The sequence below is a fragment of the Oratosquilla oratoria genome, chromosome 31 (assembly GCF_046742065.1).
Source record: "Oratosquilla oratoria isolate Oo_2021 chromosome 31, ASM4674206v1, whole genome shotgun sequence".
NCBI classification, from domain to species: domain Eukaryota; kingdom Metazoa; phylum Arthropoda; class Malacostraca; order Stomatopoda; family Squillidae; genus Oratosquilla; species Oratosquilla oratoria.
Genome location: NC_134807.1, coordinates 2,759,105 through 2,778,502, shown reverse-complemented (window position 1 = coordinate 2,778,502; position 19,398 = coordinate 2,759,105). Strand labels below are relative to the sequence as shown.

Below are 19,398 nucleotides of genomic sequence, written 5' to 3'. Positions count from 1 at the left end.
TATTCCTCTTCCTTTTCCTCATTCTCTTTTTCCTACTTTTCCCCCTTATTTTCCTCATTTATGTTCCTCTTCCTCCTCCTCCTTTTCATCCTCCTATTCCTCATCTTTTCCTCTTTTCTTCCTTTTCCTCCTCTTTCTTTTCTTCCTTTTCCTCCTCTTCTCTTCCTTTTCCTCCTCATCCTAATCCTCCTTCTCCTCCTTTCTCCTCTTCCTCCTCTTCCTCCTCGCTCCTCCTCTTCCTCCTGCTCATGTCTTGCATGTGTGATGAAGACAATTTATTGAAGAAGAAGAAGAAGAAGCAGGAGGGATCTGAATTAAATGGTTCAGTCGGCTGTCAGACTTCTGTGTAATATTTTCTTGTTAGTTTCGAAGCCATCTTGGGCCGGGAAATAAAAAAAAATGTATATAAATTTTCCCACATGGAGAAATGCCTATCTCTCTCTCTCTCTCTTTCTCTCTCTCTCTCTCTCTCTCTCTCTCTCTCTCCTTCTCTCCCCTCTCTCCCCTCCCTCTCTCTCCCTTCTCTCCCCCTCTCCCCCCTCGCTCCCTTCTCTCCCCCCTCTCTCCTCTCCCCCCTCTCTCCTCTCTCCCCCTCTCTCCCCTCTCCCCCTCTCCCCCACCTTCTCCCCGTCTCCCCTTTCTCTTCCGTCTCTTCCCCTCTTCCTCCTCTCTCCCTCCTCTCTCTCACCTTCTCCCCCTCTCTCCCCTCCCTCCCTCCCTCCCTCCCTCCCCCTCTCTCCCTCCCCCCTCTCTCCACTCTTCTCCCCCTCCCTCTCTCTCCCTCTTCCCCTCCCTCTCTCTCCCTCTTCCCCTCCCTCTCTCTCCCTCTTCCCCTCCCTCTCTCTCCCTCTTCCCCTCCCTCTCTCTCCCTCTTCCCCTCCCTCTCTCTCCCTCTTCCCCCTCTCCCCCTTCTCTCCCCTTCTCCCCCTCTCCCTTTCTCTCCCGTCTCTTCCCCTCTCCCCCTTCTCTCCCGTCTCTCCCCCTCTCCCCCTTCTCTCCCGTCTCTCCCCTCTCTCTCCCCTCTCTCCCCCTCTCTCGCCCCCTCCCTCTCCTCCTCTCTCTCCCTCCTCCCTCCCTACTCTCTCCCTCCCTCTCCCCCTCTCCTTTTTGATCTCTCCCTCTCCCCCTCCCTCTCTCCCTTCATTCCTTCATACATCTCTTATTTTATGCCTCCCTTCTGTCCCCCCCCGTCCTCCCCTCCCTCTTACCTTCCTTCCTTCCTTCCTTCCTTCCTCCACTTCTCTTCCCTTCCCTTTCCTGGCAACCTACTTGTCTTTCTCGTAAATCCTCATCACCCCCCCCCTTCCCCCCTCCCACTCCCTCCCTTCCTAAGCAGTTTTACCCCAAAGACACCCACACGTCTCTGTCTGTCTGTCTGTCTGTCTGTGTGTCCGGCCACCGTACCTCTCTGTTTGTCTATCTGTCTGTCTGTGTGTCCGGCCACCCTACCTCTCTGTCTGTCTGTCTGTGTGTCCGGCCACCCTACCTCTCTGTCTGTGTGTCTGTGTGTCCGGCCACCCTACCTCTCTGTCTGTCTGTGTGTCTGTGTGTCCGGCCACCCTACCTCTCTGTCTGTCTGTCTGTCTGTGTGTCCGGCCACCCTACCTCTCTGTCTGTCTGTCTGTCTGTCTGTGTGTCCGGCCACCCTACCTCTCTGTCTGTCTGTCTGTCTGTCTGTCTTGTCTGTCTCTTGGATATTACCTTTGATGTTGTCACAGTAACTTGTGTATTTGTGCTGCAGGAAATCTTTTGTTTTATTTCTTTATTTATTTACTTTTTCGTTCAATTCGTTGATTTAATTCGTCTTCAATCCAGGAAGGCCAAAAGGGGGAAACACAACTTAGGCATTTCTCGCTTTGCTTTGTGTGTATCGTCCTCCTAAAGGTTAGCCCGATGGTCCTGCAAGGACCTTGAAATTCTTCTTCTTCATCATCATCTTCTTCATCATCATCTTCTTCATCATCATCTTCTTCTTCTCCATCTTCTTCTTCTTCATCTTCTCCTTCATCTTCTTCTTCTTCTTCATCATCATCTTCTCCTTCATCTTTATCATCTTCTACTTCATCTTCTTCTTTCTTCTTCTCCTTCATCATCTTCTTCTCCTCCTTCTCCTTCATCTTCTTCTTTCTTCTTCTCCTTCATCATCTTCTTCTCCTCCTTCTCCTTCATCTTCTCCTTCTCCTTCTTCATCTTCTTTTTCTCCTTCATATTCTTCTTCTTCTCCTTCCTCATCTTCTTCTTCAGACGAGTTGAGGATAAAAAAGAAATGTAAATATATATATTTGTATTTGTATATTTACTTATTTATATATTCATTTATGTATTTATTAATTTATTATATATTTATTTATTGTCAGTTTGCATTAAGTCTTAAGGTGTGGACCGTGATCGTCATCACCTCCTTTACCTGTTGCTCCAGAGCTCTGTGAAAGATTATATGTATAAGAAGGCTCGTTCCACACGCGTCGACTTTTCGCCGTGGGCCGTGCACGACACGACGTCGTGCTCTCAAATAATCAAGGTTGTCTTATGGACGCTTTCACGCGTCACGACTAAGACCACGCGTGAAAGCGTTCATAGACAGCCATGATATTTGAGTGCACGACGTCGTGTCGTGCACGGCGCACGGCGAAAAGTCGATACGTGCGAAAGGAGCCTAACATGTACATGTACTCGTAGTCTCGTAGTCTTGTTGATTGTGACTTATTTTATTTTATCTTATTATTATTATTTTTTTATTATTATTTTCTTAATGGTTCATGGCTACACAATGTGTCTTCGAAATGTCCATTTTTTTTTTCTATCTATTTCTCCCCACGGCTAATTGCATCTCACAAAATGTGACGACGATTTGTTTAATATAACGTTTCTGTCACTAAATGCGTAGAAAAAGTGTCTACATCGTGTCTCCTCCCCGTATAAAGAGGTTCACTGAATAGGTAAGACGATTTCAGGCGTCCACAGAGTTTAGGAGGTTGAGAAACGCTGGGCGCTGCAAAGGACGGACGTGGGAGGAGGAGGAGGAGGAGGAGGAAGAAGAAGAGGAGGAGGAGGAGGGATTTTAGTGTGGAAAGAAAGAAGTCATAAGGAAGAGTTGTTTCATTGCAGGTTTTGTTTCCGTACCGCTCGCTCGAGGTTCCTCCCTCCTCCTCCTCCTCTCCTCCCCACTCTTCTTCCTCCTCCTCCTCCCTCGTCTTCTTCCCCCTTTCTTCTTCCTACTCCTCCTCCCTCTTCCTCCTCCTCCTCCCTCTTCCTCCTCCTTTTCCTCCCTCTTCTTCCTCTTCTTCCTCCTTCCTCTTCCTCCCTCTTCCTCCTCCTTTTCCTCCCTCTCTTCTCCCTCTTCTTTCTCCTCCCTCTTCTTTCTCCTCCTCCCTCTTCTTTCTCCTCCTCCCTCTTCTCCTCCCTCTTCTTTCTCCTCCTCCCTCTTCCTCCTCCTCCCTCTTCCTCCTCCTCCCTCTTCCTCCTCCTCCCTCTTCCTCCTCCCTCTTCTTTCTCCTCCTCCCTCCTCTTCCTCCTCCTCTTTCTCCTCCTCCCTCCTCCTCCTCCTCCTCCCTCTTCTTCCTCCTTCCCCTCCTCCCTCTTCTTTCTCCTTCCCCTCCTCCCTCTTCTTCCTCCTCCTCCCCCTCCTCCTTCTTCCTCCTCCACACCCTCCTCCCTCTTCCTCCTCCACACCCTCCTCCCTCTTCCTCCTCCACACCCTCCTCCCTCTTCCTCCTCCACACCCTCCTCCCTCTTCCTCCTCCACACCCTCCTTCCTCTTCCTCCCTCTTCCTCCTCCACACCCTCCTCCCTCTTCCTCCTCCACACCCTCCTCCCCCTCCACACCCTTCTCCCTCTTCCTCCTCCACACCCTCCTCCCCCTCCACACCCTCCTCCCCCTCCACACCCTTCTCCCTCTTCCTCCCCCCCTCCCCTCCTCCCTCTTCTTCTTCTTCCTCCCCCTTCTCGCCCTGACCTCGTTTTCAGATGCGAAGTTCTTCCGACTTCTTGAGTATTTTCTCCTTCGTTTGAAGCCTTATGCGTGTACACACACACACACACACACGCACTCTCTCTCTCTCTCTCTCTCTCTCTCTCTCTCTCTCTCTCTCTCTCTCTCTCTCTCTGTATATAAATTACCTAACTGTACACAGTAAGGGTCTCTTGTGGGTCCTCTCTCTTTTTTGCAATTGTCATTCTTAGCTCCAAATTTATTCACGTGTGTGTGTATATGTGTACGTATATATATATATATGTATGTATGTATGTATGTATGCATGTATGTGCGCATACGCGTCTATCATAAACTCTCTCCCTACACACACACACACACACACACACACACACACACACACACACACACACACACACACACACACACACACACACACACACACACACACACACACACACACACACACACGCACACACACAAATATCTTAATTTCCCTTAAATAGTTTCATCATCAAATCCGTTAGGACTCCTCAACTTTTCAAAATGTGGTCACTAATTTTGATACTCAAATTAGGCCACGCCCACCGATAGGACTCCACTTCCATATTTGGTCAATCAGGGACCGCGCGCTCGCGCAACTCGGATGTCGGGTCAAGTGAGGTCAGTATACACGTGATTTAACCATCACTCCTCTTTATTATCATCCTTGCCATTGTCCTCCTCCTCCTTGTCATTGTCCTCATCTTTGTCCTCGTCATTGTCCTTGTCATTGTCCTCTTTGTCCTTGTCATTGTCCTCTTTGTTCTTGTCATTGTCCTCTTTGTCGTTGATCATTGTCCTCCTCTTTGTCCTTGTCATTGCCCTCCTCTTTGTCCTTGTCATTGCCCTCCTCTTTGTCCTTGTCATTGCCCTCCTCTTTGTCCTTGTCATTGCCCTCCTCTTTGTCCTTGTCATTGCCCTCCTCTTTGTCCTTGTCATTGCCCTCCTCTTTGTCCTTGTCATTGCCCTCCTCTTTGTCCTTGTCATTGTCCTCATCTTTGTCCTTGTCATTGTCCTCCTCCTTGTCCTTGTCATTGTCCTCCTCTTTGTCCTTGTCATTGTCCTCCTCTTTGTCTTTGTCATTGCACTCCTCTTTGTCCTTGTCATTGTTTTCCTCGTCCTTGTCCTTGTCCTCCTCGCCCTTGCTCCCCCTCGTCCTTGTCATTGTCCTTGTCCTTCTTCTCCTCCTCCTCCTCCTCCTCCTTCTCCTCCTCCTTCTCCTCCTCCTCCTCCTCCTCCTCCTCCTCCTCCTTCTCCTCCTCCTCCTCCTCCTCCTCCTCCTCCTCCTCCTCCTCCTCCTCCTTGTACGTGTTCTTTAGACCTCGTTTCCGCAGGGCTGTAGACCTCTACTAGAGAGAGAGAGAGAGAGCTAGACGGAGAGAGAGAGAGAGTCAGACGGAGAGAGAGAGGTTGACAGAGATAGAGGGGAGAGAGATAGTGAGATAAAAAAAGAGATAGACAGAGATAGATGGGGAGATAGAGAAATAGAAATAGAGATGGAGAGTGGAGAGATTGATATAGAGAGTGGGATGTATGTATATATATATGTATATATATATATATATATATATATATATATATATATATAGAGAGAGAGAGAGAGAGAGAGAGAGAGAGAGAGATAGAGAGAGGAGGGGTGAGAGAGAGAGAGAGAGAGAGGAGGGGTGAGATAGAGAGAGAGGGAGGGAGGGGTAAGAGAGAGAGAGGGAGGGAGGGGTGAGAGAGAGAGAGGAGAGAGAGAAGAGAGAGAGAAGAGAGAGAGAGAGAGACCCCCCCAGTGGTCGACCTCGAAATCTTGCGCCCACTCATTGTCGAGAACTTTCTCTTCTTTCTTCGTTCGTCTGCTTGCCGGACAGAGAGAGAGAGAGAGAGAGAGCCACTCTTTGTGTCCGTCGGGGTCTTTCGTCCTTCTTGGTGACTCTTTTTCTTCTTCTTGTTCTCATCCTTATTGTTGTTTTTGTTGTTGTTGTTGTTCGTCTGCTTTTGAATCTTGTTTTTGTTTTCTTCTTCTTCGTCTTCGTCTTGTTCTTCGTTTTCTTCTTCTGCTTTTGGATCTCCTTCGTCTTCTTGCTATTCTTTTTGTCCTTTCTTTTGTCCTTTTACCTCCCCTCCCCTCTTTGTCTTTTTGTCCCTTTTTCTTGTCCTTTTTCCTCCCCTCCCCTCTGTCTTATTTTCATCCTTTTCTCCATCTGTATCTTTCTTTTTCTTTTTCTATTTTATTTTTGCCTTCCCCTCCTTATTCTCCACTGCCTTCTCTATTTCCTTTTTCTTATTCCTCATCTTCGTTTACTTTTTTCTCCATCATTTTTCTTCCTCTTCTTCTTTTCTTCTTCGCCATTTCCTCCACCATTTGCTCTCCCTGCCTTTATTCCCTTCCTCTACGTCTTTGTTTCCATATTTGTTCCTCTTCGTTTTTTCACCTTTTCGTCCATTCCTATATCCTCCTTGCCTCGTTCTCCGTCTCCTCTTCCTCTACCTTTTCCATTTCGTTGTTAATTTCCTTTTCTTTTCTTTTTTTTCTTTTTTTTTCGATATGTCATTCTTCCAATTCTTCGTCTCCTCTTCGTCCTCCTCTTCGTTCCATTGTCATCTTTAGCCCTCTGGGGAAAGTCGGGCATCCTCCTCACCTCTTCCTCCTCCTCCTCCCTCTTCCTCCTCCTCCTCCCTCCTCCTCCTTCCTCCTCCTCCTTCCTCCTCCTCTTCTTCCTCCCTCCTCCTTCTCCTCCTCCCTCCTCTTCCTTCTCCTCTCTCCTCTTCCTTCTCCCTCCTCTTCCTTCTCCTCCTCCTCCTACTCCTATTCCTCCTCCTATTCCTCCTCCTCCTCCTCCTCCTCCTATTCCTCATCCTCCTATTCCTCCTCCTCCTCCTCTTCCACCTCCTCCCTCCTCCTCCTCCTCTTCCTCCTCTTCTCCCTCCTGCTCCTCCTCTCCCTCCTCCTCCTCCTCCTCCTCCTCCTCCTCCTCCTCCTCCTCCTCCTCCTCCTCCATCATTGTCTTCATCTTCATCTTCGTTTTCGTCCCATTTTCGTCTTCGGCCCTCTGGGGAAAGTCGGGCATCTCCTCCTCCTCCTCCTCCTCTTCCTCCTCCTCCTGCCCGGCTGGGCTCTTGGCTCCGCCCACGCGGGCACCTGCGCGCCCAGCACGAAGCCCGAATCATCTGACCCTCCCCCGTTGCACGACCTCGGACGGTCCGGGCGTGACCCCGTGACCTCGTCTGGTGTCTTGAAACGGGATCCAGTCTGGTCGCACGAAAGGGAGAGAGAGAGAGAGAGAGAGAAAGAGAGAGGGAAATAGAGAGAGGAGGAATATATATATATATAGAGAGAGGAATATATATATAGAGAGAGGAATATATATAGAGAGAGGGGAGGAATGGAGAGAGAAAGAGAGGTGGGGAGGAATAGAGAGAGAGAAAGAGAGAGGGGAGGAATAGAGAGAGAGAGAGAGAGAGAGGGGGGAGGAATAGAGAGAGAGAGAGAGAGAGAGAGGCAAGGAGATAGGATGAGGGGGATGGAGGGAGCGATGGATGAAGTGAGAGAGGGAATGGAAGAGGGAGGAAGAGAAGGAAAGGGGAGGAATAGAGAGGGAAGGAAGGACAGAGTGAGTGAGAAAGAGAAACAGAGGGAGTGAGGGGGAGGGTAGAAGAGAAGGGATAGGGAGTTAGAAAGAGAGAGAGAGAGAAAGAGAGATTTATGAAAGGAGAGGAGTACGGGGCTACAACGTGATCGCCTCCTCCTCCTCCTCCTCCTCCTCCTCCTCATTTCCTCCTCCCCATTTCCTCCTCCCCCTCATTTCCTCCTCTTCCTCCTCATTTCCTCCTCTTTCTCCTCCTCCTCCTCCTCCTTTCCTCTTTTCCCCTTTTCCCCCTCCTCCTCCTTTCCCCCTCCTCCTTTCCGCCTCTTCCTTCTCCTCCTCCTCTTAGTTGGTCTTTCCTGGCATTTGGTGGATCTCGTCATAAAATGGTTTTACGGGGGCGGAATGGTTTGGCCGAAGAGAGAGAGAGAGAGAAAGAGAAAGAGAAAGAGAGCTTCATCCAAGGATAACAGTTTCACTCTATCGTGTAGTAAAACCTACGAATGGATGACAACTTATTAATTTATCTATTTATTCATTTATTATTTATTTATGCATTTATTCATCTGTATATTTATTCGTGTATTTATGTATTTATTTATGTCTTTATTCATATATTTATTTGTATATTTCATATCATGATCTATTTATATGTATATTTATTTATATATTGTTTTTATATTTATCCATTTATTTGTCCATTCATTTATTTGTATATTTATTTTATATTTTATATTTAATGGTGTTACACGCAGCATTTGCCAGAGAAAATGTGTACGCGATGACGTCACCTGCGAACGAATTGATTTATTTGTTTATTTATACGAGAATATCTTTTGTCTCAGGATATTGTAATGAGATTGATAAGGTTTCTCTTTTAATTTATTTGTATTATTATTTATAATTGTTTCAGTACATGTTATTATTTTATTTATTTTTATTTTTTTTTATTTTTTATTTTGCTCGCCTGATTGATTCCATTTGGTTAATCCTTGAATTCTTCCAAGCCCCCACCACTCTTCTCTCTCTTTCTCTTTCTCTCTCTCTCTCTCACACACACACACACACACACACACACACACACACACACACACACACACACACACACACACACACATTCTCTGTCTGTGTCTTTCTTTATCTGTCTTCCTCTCTTTCTCTTTCCCTCTCTCTCTTTTTCTTTCTCACTCTCCCTATATCTTTCTCTCCCTCTATCTCTTTATCTTCCTCTTATCTCTTATATCTCTCCCTCTTATCTCTTTCTCTTCATCTCTCTCTCCCTCTTATCTCTCTCCTGTCTCTCTCTCTCTCTCCCTCTCTCTCTATTTCTATCTCTATCTATCTCTCTAGCTCTCTTTTTTTTTTCTCTCTCTCTCTCTCTCCCTCCCTCTCTCTCTCTCTCTGTCTCTCTCTCTCTCTCTGAGATCGATTCCACTCGGCCTCGTTCAGTCGTTGGGCCTCTCCCGTTGCCGCGTCGCTTGAACCGCATTTGAGGCTTTGCGTGCTAAAAGGGCACATCAGCCACCGTTGGTCCGAAACCGTTTTATTGGATTGAAAAATTACGGAAATATTTCCCAAGTCAAAGAAGTTTGTATCTCAAGTTTAATTTAAAAAATGTAATATAATCGAGAAGTGGTCGTTTCTGTGCTATCAAACTTTATATTTACAAGATGATCCTTTTTAATCATTCTTTTATTTTTTGTTTGTTGTTGTTGTTGTTGTCGTTCCCTAGACTGTCTGTCCGAGCAGTCCCGTCTCCCCAAGGAAGGCCACAGCCGAAACTGGGTTTTCCCACAAATCCTTTATAGAGTGTATGTTGTGTTGTTTGCGTGCATGATTGTGTATAATGCAGTCTTCCATTATGTGTTGTATGGTATGGGGTGAAGTGTTACATCCTGGGCAGCTGTTCACAACACGGTCGTCCAGCCTCTTCTGGTAGCTTAGAAGTGCTGGGTGGTGACCGCATCGCAGTCTGGCCAAGAGGACTCTGTCCTTACGTGGGAGAGAGGATTCAGAAGGGTGGATATCAGGGGGTCTGGCATGCAGCAGTGTGTTGTCTTTCAGTGTGTTAATGGAGCGGTGAGTTTGTTTTAGTTACATCGTTTGTTTATTTGTTGAGACATTGTGGCGAGTTGAAGAAGGAACAAGAAGACAGTGATAGTTCCGAGTTTTATTCCTTATTCGAGAAATAAACTCGGAACTAGACCAGTGTCTTCTTTTCCAACTTTCTCATTTGTTTATCTATTAATTTATTTGTATATTAATGTATCTATTTATATATATATTTATCTATTTTCTTGTCTTTTTTATTTTATGTGGATCCATTGTCACACAGTAGGCTGTCGTGGAGTATCAATGATGGAGCTTGATTAATTTAACTTTTGGTTAGAATTGGAATGTTTATGATCATACAAGTTCCACACACACACAAAGCCACAAAAAATTACAAAAGACTCGCTTTTTCGGTGCCATTTGACCTGTTGGACATTCCTTTGGTGGTAGATCAAAATTCATGTATTTTTTCAGGTTTAGTGAATTTTTTTTTAATTAGCTCTATCACCGTGTTTCTTGCTGCATTGATTCTAACCCGGTCTGTGGGTGGGATGCAGGGATGACCCGTCATCCACGAGGAGCTAAGATGGGAGGGGGGAAAGAGTGGAGGATGGGAGTGGAGTGGGTGGGAGTGGATGGGCCTTTGATTTAGCTACCCCCTTGTAAAGGGGAATAACCTTGATATTTAGATAGTGTTATCACGGCCATTTCTCAAGGGAATTTTGTCGGCTGGTGTTGAAGAGAAGGAAAGGACGTTAAGATAGTCTGTGTTTTCCACCTTCCCTTCAATTTTTCTTACCTTTTGTACAAAGCCTTCATAGTCGTGTATAGACTCTTTGTATCCTTTTACCTGAATTGGACAACCCAAAAAATTTGGGGTTTTTGAGTTCTTGCAAGTTCGTGGGATCGATTACAAGACTTCGCTATTCGTCCTATTATTCTCATTCGTCCTATTATTCTCATGGGCAAATTCTATCGATGTGATTTTGTCTTTTTTGGTGTTCTTTGAAATACATAAAAGAATCGTTCAATGGAATACCATAAGGCAAGGGGTTTCTTCCTTTTGGGCGCGCGAGAGGATTTCATTGTTTTCGTGATTTGCCCTTTTGCTGGTCTTTGAAGTAAACGAAAGAAAGTCGTTCAATAGAATACCATAAAGCTGGGGTTCTCTCGTGGGAGCGCCCTTCGTACGACCTTCAGGGACCCTCTCTAACTGACATTTAAAGTCGTTGTCTCCATGGGTACCTTTCATTGCCAAAATAGACGACAGTTTTAGGTAACAGTGTTAAGAAATAGTTGTAAGTGTACTTATACATACGTTTACATATACCGGTACGTATACAAATACGTGTACTTGTATACATGGGTTTTTACATGTACATTTTTAACCCCTCCTCTCCATGCTCCTCCTCTCGTCCATTTTCTTTTGTACCTCCGTCTTCCCATTTTCCTTTTCCCCATGCTCCATACTACCCCTGTCTCACCATCTCTTCCGACATTAATGAAACATGTCTGTATTTATTATCTTACTCATTCTCCTCATTCCACAGCTCATTTGAAACACCATCGTGGCCAAAATTTGCTCTCATGCCGTAGGATTGAACCCACTGTGCTCTCCACTATTCCTATTTTATCTCTGATTGAGATATTACTCACTTTCCTGCTTTCTTAAGCGCACCCACTGTTTTATGAGCCTCTGTTGATCAAATTCCTATTCTCTCTTTCCATACTTCTATTTGTTGTTAGATCTAGATATCTAGCTCTACTTGTAAAGTCAGTCTTGTGATTGATTTGTGATTGGTTCCTTTCTCTCGTTTTCTCTCTGTCTGTCATTTTCTCTCTGTCTGTCTGTCTGTCTTTCTCGTGTCACCTTACCCTTGTTGGCAATCACTCCCAACTTTCTCCTCTCGTCTGTCTTACCTTCCCAAACGTTGATCCCTGTTCTTGCGGTTCCCTGTCACTTTCTCCCGATAACATTACATCATCTGCGAACATAATTACACATGTACGAGTATATATTATATTATTATTATTATTTTCATTATTATTATTATTATTATTATTATTATTATTATTGTAATTTTATTTCTATAGGAGGGGAAAATCCTTTATTTTCCTTTGGGTACGTGTGTCTATGATGGGTACCTTGTGATCTTGGATTAGTCTCAATTTGAAAGAATAATTGGAAGAGAGCATCTGAAGGAATCTTTGTATAACGTCACAATATTTCAGTTTTGTTCAAATTATATATATTTATATATTTTGCTTTGCTTAATTATTATTATATATAGTTTCATGTGATTTGATTTGTATCTTTTATTTCATTTTGTTCGACTTTACTTCAGTTTTTTGTTTTATTTTTTATTATTTTATCATGGTTCTTTTTCGTTTTAGTTTATTTTATATATATTTTCTGTTTTTTAATTTTGTTTTACATTATATTTCTGTTACTCTGATTTTATCTTTATTTCTTTTATTTATTTTCACTTCATAATGGTATTTTGTGTTTTGGTGCCGCAATTCTATTTTATTTTCTTCTTTATGGACCTGAGTCGGGGCGGGAGGGGGGAAGGTCGTGCAAGAACCGAAAGACGCTGAATATGCAACGACTCTTGGAGTTGGGATGAGTGTCGCCCGCCCAAACTTATGTAGTGCTGTTCCGTGACCTCCTGGAGACGACGTCAGACTCGCTAAACTCCACTAAAGTCCCACTTGATGGATTGTGGACAGATTTGGGTCCGTAATTGATCAACTAGAGGATGTCAAGTAGAGTCTAAGATAAATAAAGTCGTATGGCAAAGCTAGGATAAACTTCATAAAGTTCTCTAAATATTGTTTGATGTGCAAAGGTGTGATAATATACGTAGACATGTTTGGAACACTGTATATAAATATTTATTGCGTTTAATCAATCTTTAATAAATCTTAAGTAGAAGACCCAACCGGTAGCCATGTTATGAAAGGTTGTATTGTAGCGATAACCTCATAGTAGCAATTGTGATAAAAATCTTGTGATTTGAACCGCAATGGGTGGGTTTAATTGTAGTTCTTATATCAGAGATTACAGTCGAGGTAATCGCGTGTACATTTTGGTAACCTCATATGTCTTGAGTGACGAGGAAAGTGGTCACAGTTCGTTACGCATCGTGACTTGATACCTGATGCGTCAGTGGGGGTTTGTAGCAACCCTCGCACACACGGCGAAGGGAAACTTTGCAGAATAGTTTTGATTTGTTGGCAATAAGGATTGATTGTTCGCTCCCTTTGGGCATGGCTATCGATGGTGAAGGGAAGAGAAATATATAAATGTATAGGACTACACACAGGCAGGGAAGATATAGAAAAATGGGGAGAGGGAAAGGGAAAATGAAAAAATAAATCTTGCTTGTCTGTAATGGCAACATATGGCGGTTTGGCGCGCAGGGAGAAGCGAGTCGACATGACGTCATCATTCACCGTTTGAACCGACTTCACAGAACATATTGACAGATTGTTGTGACACGAAATATTATAATATACTCGTCAAACCCACATCATTTGGTTTGATAATGGGATGCTAATTTAGTTTTCCCCTTGATGTTGGAGGTACAAGGTGTACGTAAACTTTGATGACTTTAAAACAGACACAAATGTAATGTGAGGTTGAGGCATGTGTTGTCTATTTGTGTTAGACAAAACGAAGGATGTGTCCAAATTAAATACTTTTGATAATAGTAATAATATTTATAGTAATGATTAAGGAGGACAATAATGTTATCTGTGCCAGTAATGTCGAAAATGATAATCCATATTACTGTATTATAATAATCATAAGAATAATAATGATATATGTAATTGGTAGGAATAATTTAAAGGGAATTTAAAAGTTGTCCCGGTATGGTGTCAACAATATATATATATATATATATATATATATATATATATATATATATATATATATATATTATTTATTGTTTATTTGTCCCAACCTTTCTCTTTCTGTCTCCTTCTCCCTCTCTCTCCTTTCTTTATCTATCTCCCCCCTTCCTCCTCCTCCTCTCTTCTCCTTCCTTCTTCCATCCCTCCCCTACCCTTCCCACTCCTTTCCCTCCTCACCTCTTTCTCTCCTTCCCCTTTCTCTCCTTTCCATTCCTCCTCCTCCTCCTCCTCCTCTTCCTCCTCTTCTTCCTCTTCTTCCATTTCTTCCTCATCATTTTCCTTTATCTCGTCCCTTTCTTCTCTGTGTCCATTTATCTCCTTCCCATGCATTTGCCTCCACCCACACCTTGTGTGTGCGTGTGTGTATGTGTGTGTGTGTGTGTGTGTGTGTGTGTGTGTGTGTGTGTGTCCTGTGTGGAGGTTAGTATCGAGTGCTACCAACTCGGATCACGCCTGGCGAGTGGCACTTCAGTGTTTCAAGTGCTTGTATCGGATTTATCCCCCCTAACCCCCCTAACTGACCCCCTCTCCCCCCCAACTCTGGAGGGAGTGGTTGGGGAGTGGAGGTGCCGGTTCTGGACTTGTGGGACCAAGGGAGAGGGGAGAGGTGGGAGGAAGGGTGAGGGGAGGTGGGAGGGGGAGAGAGGAGAGGGGTGGGAGAGAGGGGAGGTGGGAGGGGGAGAGAGAGGAGAGGGGTGGGAGAGAGGGGAGAGGAAGTGGAAGGGGGGGAGAGAGGATTGGGAGAGAGGAGGTGGGAAGGGGAGTGGGAGGAGGGGAGGTGGGAGGGGGGAGAAAGAGGACGAGGGGAGAGAGGGGAAGGTGGGGGGGAAAGGGGAGTGTTTGCGGGAAACCAGCTGCATCGTTTCCCATCCGTGTTCCGGCTTCTGGACTAGCTGAGCTGCACCAGCTTTTAAAAGCTGGCTCACTTTGGCACCGCCTGATTTATTTATGCGTTTTTTTTATGTTGCCTCTCTTGTGTTGCAAAGTTTCCCCCCTCCCCCCTCCCCAACAACCTCCCAAGTCGCTTTCTTGCTGCATCTGGAAGAAGAAAAGAAGAACAAAAGGAGAAAGAAGGAGGAGGAGGAGGAGGAGAAGTCACTTTGTACCTCTGTATCTGTTTCTAGAAGATGATAAGGAGGAAGAAGAAGGGGAAGAAGAGGTGGAGGAGGAAGAGGAAGAAGAGTAGTAGGAGGAAGAGGAAGAAGAGTAGGAGGATGAGGAAGAAGAGTAGGAGGATGAGGGAGAAGAGTAATAAGAGGAAGAGGAAGAAGGGTAATAAGAGGAAAAGGAAGATTAGTAGGAGGAAGAGGAAGAAGAGTAGGAGAAAGAAGAAGAGTAGGAAGAAGAGGAAGAGAAACAAGAGTAGGAGGAAGAGAAAGAAAAGTAGGAGGAAGAGGAAGAAGAGTAAGAGGAGGAGGAACAAGAGTAGGAGGAGGAGGAGGAGGAGGAGGAGGACCAAGATTAGTGGGAATGGGGGAGGGGGGAGGGGAGTTTGGTGGATATTCTCTTGGGGTTTTGGAGCCCATGGAAGAATCCAGGAGGGGAGGAAAGGGGATTTTGTATAGTACACTGTAAATAAACGACTATATAGGTAAACAAGTAAATAGATAAATTATGTTGGCATGGTGTATAGTATATGTATTGTATTATTTTAGTAGTTATTGTAATGATTATATTATAAAATGTATTTTGTATTTATGTTAGATATGGCAGATGCGATGCACGTCTTCGCGCGCAAAACCTGTAGCTAGCTAGCGCGTCAGTATCGAAGACGGCCTAGTTGAGGGTGCACGCATTTGTGATTGTGTCATTTTGTGTGTATCTAAATATAAATTTTAACTCTTACTGTGCGCACTTATTAGCCACCCAGTACAAAATCATAGAATAATAGGAAAAGATGAATAGAATATAAAATAAATTAAGTGATAATAAAATTGATAAAATACTAATAATAGTAGTAGTAATGATAATAACGATGATGATAAAAAAAATTCGTATTCTTATGGTAAAATATTGGCAACGTGGCTGCAAGCTCGCTATGTTTTACAATGTCGTTCAGATTTTTTTTTTTTTTTTCAAAAGCAAATTTTCGTGTTTAGCATTCCATCATGCTAAGTTTCAAATTGATATGCCTCTAGTACCGTATTATGAACGCAATTCTTTGGAGAATGGAGCCCATGGGAATTTCAAGAATAGAGAACTAGGTGACATTGGATTCTAATTGCAGCTATGATATCTTAAACTGGCGGAGTTGTTGCTGAATAGCATGAGTATTATTTATTTTATTAATTATTTATGATATATATATATATATATATCTATATATATATATATATATATATATATATATATATATATAATATGTAACTTGAGTGTTTCTATGGGACTAAACAAACGCATACATGAACACAAGGCCGACATCCGTCACCACCGCACAACAAACGCGTGGGTAAACCACATAGACCATATATAATATATTTGTGTGTAATAGCATGAATATTAATTTGTTATTAATTTAATACATAACATATATATATTTGTGTGTGTGTGTGTGTGTGTGTGTGTGTGTGTGTGTGTGAGCTCCTTAATAACACTGGGACTTTCGGTTTTGTGACAATAACAGATGACGCAACTTTGCCTGTTTGAGCATTGGAAATCCATGCAACAGAAGCCTTGCTTCTTCTTCTTCTTCTTTTTCTTTTTTGCTTTATTCTTTGCTCTTTGTGCCTGAGCCACCAAGCTCTGCACTCTCATGAGAAACTATCTACGATGCAAATCGCGCTTTGTCACGCATTTCTCCCAAAGGAAAGTGTCAAGATGTATACAAAAGGCAGACGAACACACACACACACACACACACACACACACACACACACACACACACACACACACACACACACACACACACACACACACACACACACACACACACACACACACACAACTGTCATAGTTTTTATATTGTTATAATCTTGTAGGATGTATATTTTCAGCAGTAATGCTGCCATACCCAATAAACCGATGATTAATTATTATTATCACACACACACACACACACACACACACACACACACACACACACACACACACACACACAACCTCGTGGCGCAGTGGTTAGAGTTCTCGCCTGCCACTACGGCGGTCCGGGATCGAATCCCGCCCAGGGCTGAAATAATTTCAGTATCGATGCGCTGCGGGTTGTTACTCCAACTCTCGTGGGCGGGGAGTTGGGTGTGTGTGTACGTGTAAGGTCACAGTATTACCCATAGATCGGTCATACGAGCTCTGAGCTCTCATCCGGGAGGTTAATAACTGTCAATCACGAGTCCAATACGTGATAAAAAACCATGGGGAATCACACACACACACACACACACACACACACACACACACACACACACACACACACACACACACACACACACACACACACACACCACACACACACCCTACACACATCGTTTATTAATATACGTTTATCAAAATCTATGAACGATGATAAATTATATATAATTTCAAAATATATATAATAAATTTGGCCGGCGTGCCCTTGATAACATCAATATAAAATGTTATGACACGAGCGTGGATTAGGAAGTATTTTTCCATAGAGTTTTTTCGTGGAAATATAGTTATGAAAGGTTAAAATTTGTGAGGATTATATATATAATATATATATATATATATATATATATATATATATATATATATTAGCTTCGTTGTTGAGGGGCCATCTACTGGTACCCACATTCCGTCTTCGCCAATTCTCGGCCTCCTTGAAGTCTTCCCCGAAGTCGAGTTCGGGAGTTTTTCCCCAAGAACTCTCGATCTCGGGAATTTCTCCCCAAGAAATTCTCGATCTCGGGAGTTCCTCCCCAAGAACTCTCGATCTCGGGAATTTCTCCCCAAGAAACTCTCGATCTCGGGAGTTCCTCCCCAAGAACTCTCGATCTCGGGAGTTCCTCCCCAAGAACTCTCGATCTCGGGAATTTCTCCCCAAGAAATTCTCGATCTCGGGAATTTCTCCCCAAGAACTCCCGATCTCGGGAGTTCCTCCCCAAGAACTCTCGATCTCGGTAGTTTCTCCCCAAGAACTCTCGATCTCGATAGTTCCTCCCCAATAACTCGATTTCGATATTTCCTCCCCAAGAACTCTCGATCTCGAGAATTTCTCCCCAAGAAACTCTCGATCTCGGTAGTTCCTCCCCAAGAAACTCTCGATCTCGGTAGTTCCTCCCCAAGAACTCTCGATCTCTGCGACCAAAAGATCTGCGAACTAAGAAGATGAGACTCCGACCCACGAAAGGACCACGCGGCTTTAAGGAGAGCTCGACGAGGGAAGCACACGCCCCTCCCCCCCTAACCCCCCCATAACCCCCCCTAGTCTACTGCCCCACATACGCAAAACGAGAAGTTCTCTCCCCACCCTCTCCTCACCCTTGTGCTCACGTAGCTCGTACACAGTACGCTCAAGGTACGTTTTGATCGGTGCGATTATTTTCTGGAAATTCATGTCTGGGGAGTTCTCTCTCTCAGGCCCCATGTTTATGAGTTGCTGTTAGTTCGCCTCCCGAAGACCACTCACTAAATTGCACCACTAAGCCAAAGTCCCACTAGTTTTCAGGTTCGTGGTCCTTTGTGGATCCCTGAAGGGGTCCTTGGACCACAGGTTGTGGACCGTTTTAGGTACGTTTTGCTTGATGCGATGATCATTAGCCTCCTAACACAGCCAGTGACGGGTGACGCGCATCCTACTACCTGGCATCATATTTGGGTAAGCGCCTTAGGTTGTAGGTTTGTTTAAAATGACCAGCCTCGTGCTTTGCAGCTCGAAGCAAAGCATCTTTGAGGGTTCAATACAGGACCGCCTTACTATCCCATTGAGGACGACACAGCCTTTGTCCCTCATCACAATTAAATCAGTTTAAATCTGTTAACTTGTGATACTGAAGGTGTTAAAGATATAACAAACATGTGCACTGCTGTGGAGGTGCTGTGCCTTGCTGCATTGCTTCTGACACATGGAGCTCCTCATCCACGTGGAGCTAAGATGGGAGGGGCGCCGGAAATGGGTTCTGGGATGGTTGAAGGGAGATGTGTGTCTTGCCAAGCCCACCTTATCCTTAAAAAAAAAAAGGGCCTTTTGATATATGTACGTATGTATTTTTTGTATGCATGCATGTATATAAGTATACATGTATTTATGTATATATGCATGTATTTTTGTATGTATGCATGTATATAAGTATACATGTATTTATGTACTGTATATATGCATGTATATGATTATACATGTATTTATGTATATATGTATGTATTTTTGTATGTATGCATGTATATAAGTATACATGTATTTATGCATATATGCATGTATTTCTGTATGTATGTATATAAGTATACATGTATTTATGTACTGTATATATGCATGTATATAATTATACATGTATTTATGTGTATATGCATGTATATTTGTATGCATGCATGTATGTAAATATACATGTATTTTTGTATATATGCATGTATATAAGTATACATGTATTTATGTATATATCCATGTATTTTTGTATGTATGCATGTAAGTATAATGTATTTATGTCCTGTATGCATGTATTTTTGTATGCATATGTTTATGTATTTTGTATGCGTATTATGTATTTTGTATGTACGTATTTATGTTTACATGTATTTATGTACTGTATGCATGTATTTGTATGTATGTATTTTGTATGCGTAGTATGTACGTATTTATGTATACATGTATATACGTATGTATGCATGTATTTATGTATACATGTATTTGTATGTATTATGTATGTATGTCAAAGGCAAAGAGTAAATTTTAGGCTACATAGTGGCGCAGCGATGTTTCTGTAATCAAAGTGA

General features: G+C 43.5%; 1 protein-coding gene across 6 annotated transcripts in view; it reads left to right on the top strand.

The window, feature by feature from the left end:
- Positions 1–19,398, top strand: part of LOC143041405 (uncharacterized) — a 435,186-nt gene that overhangs the window by 139,027 nt on the left and 276,761 nt on the right. The window lies entirely within an intron of this gene.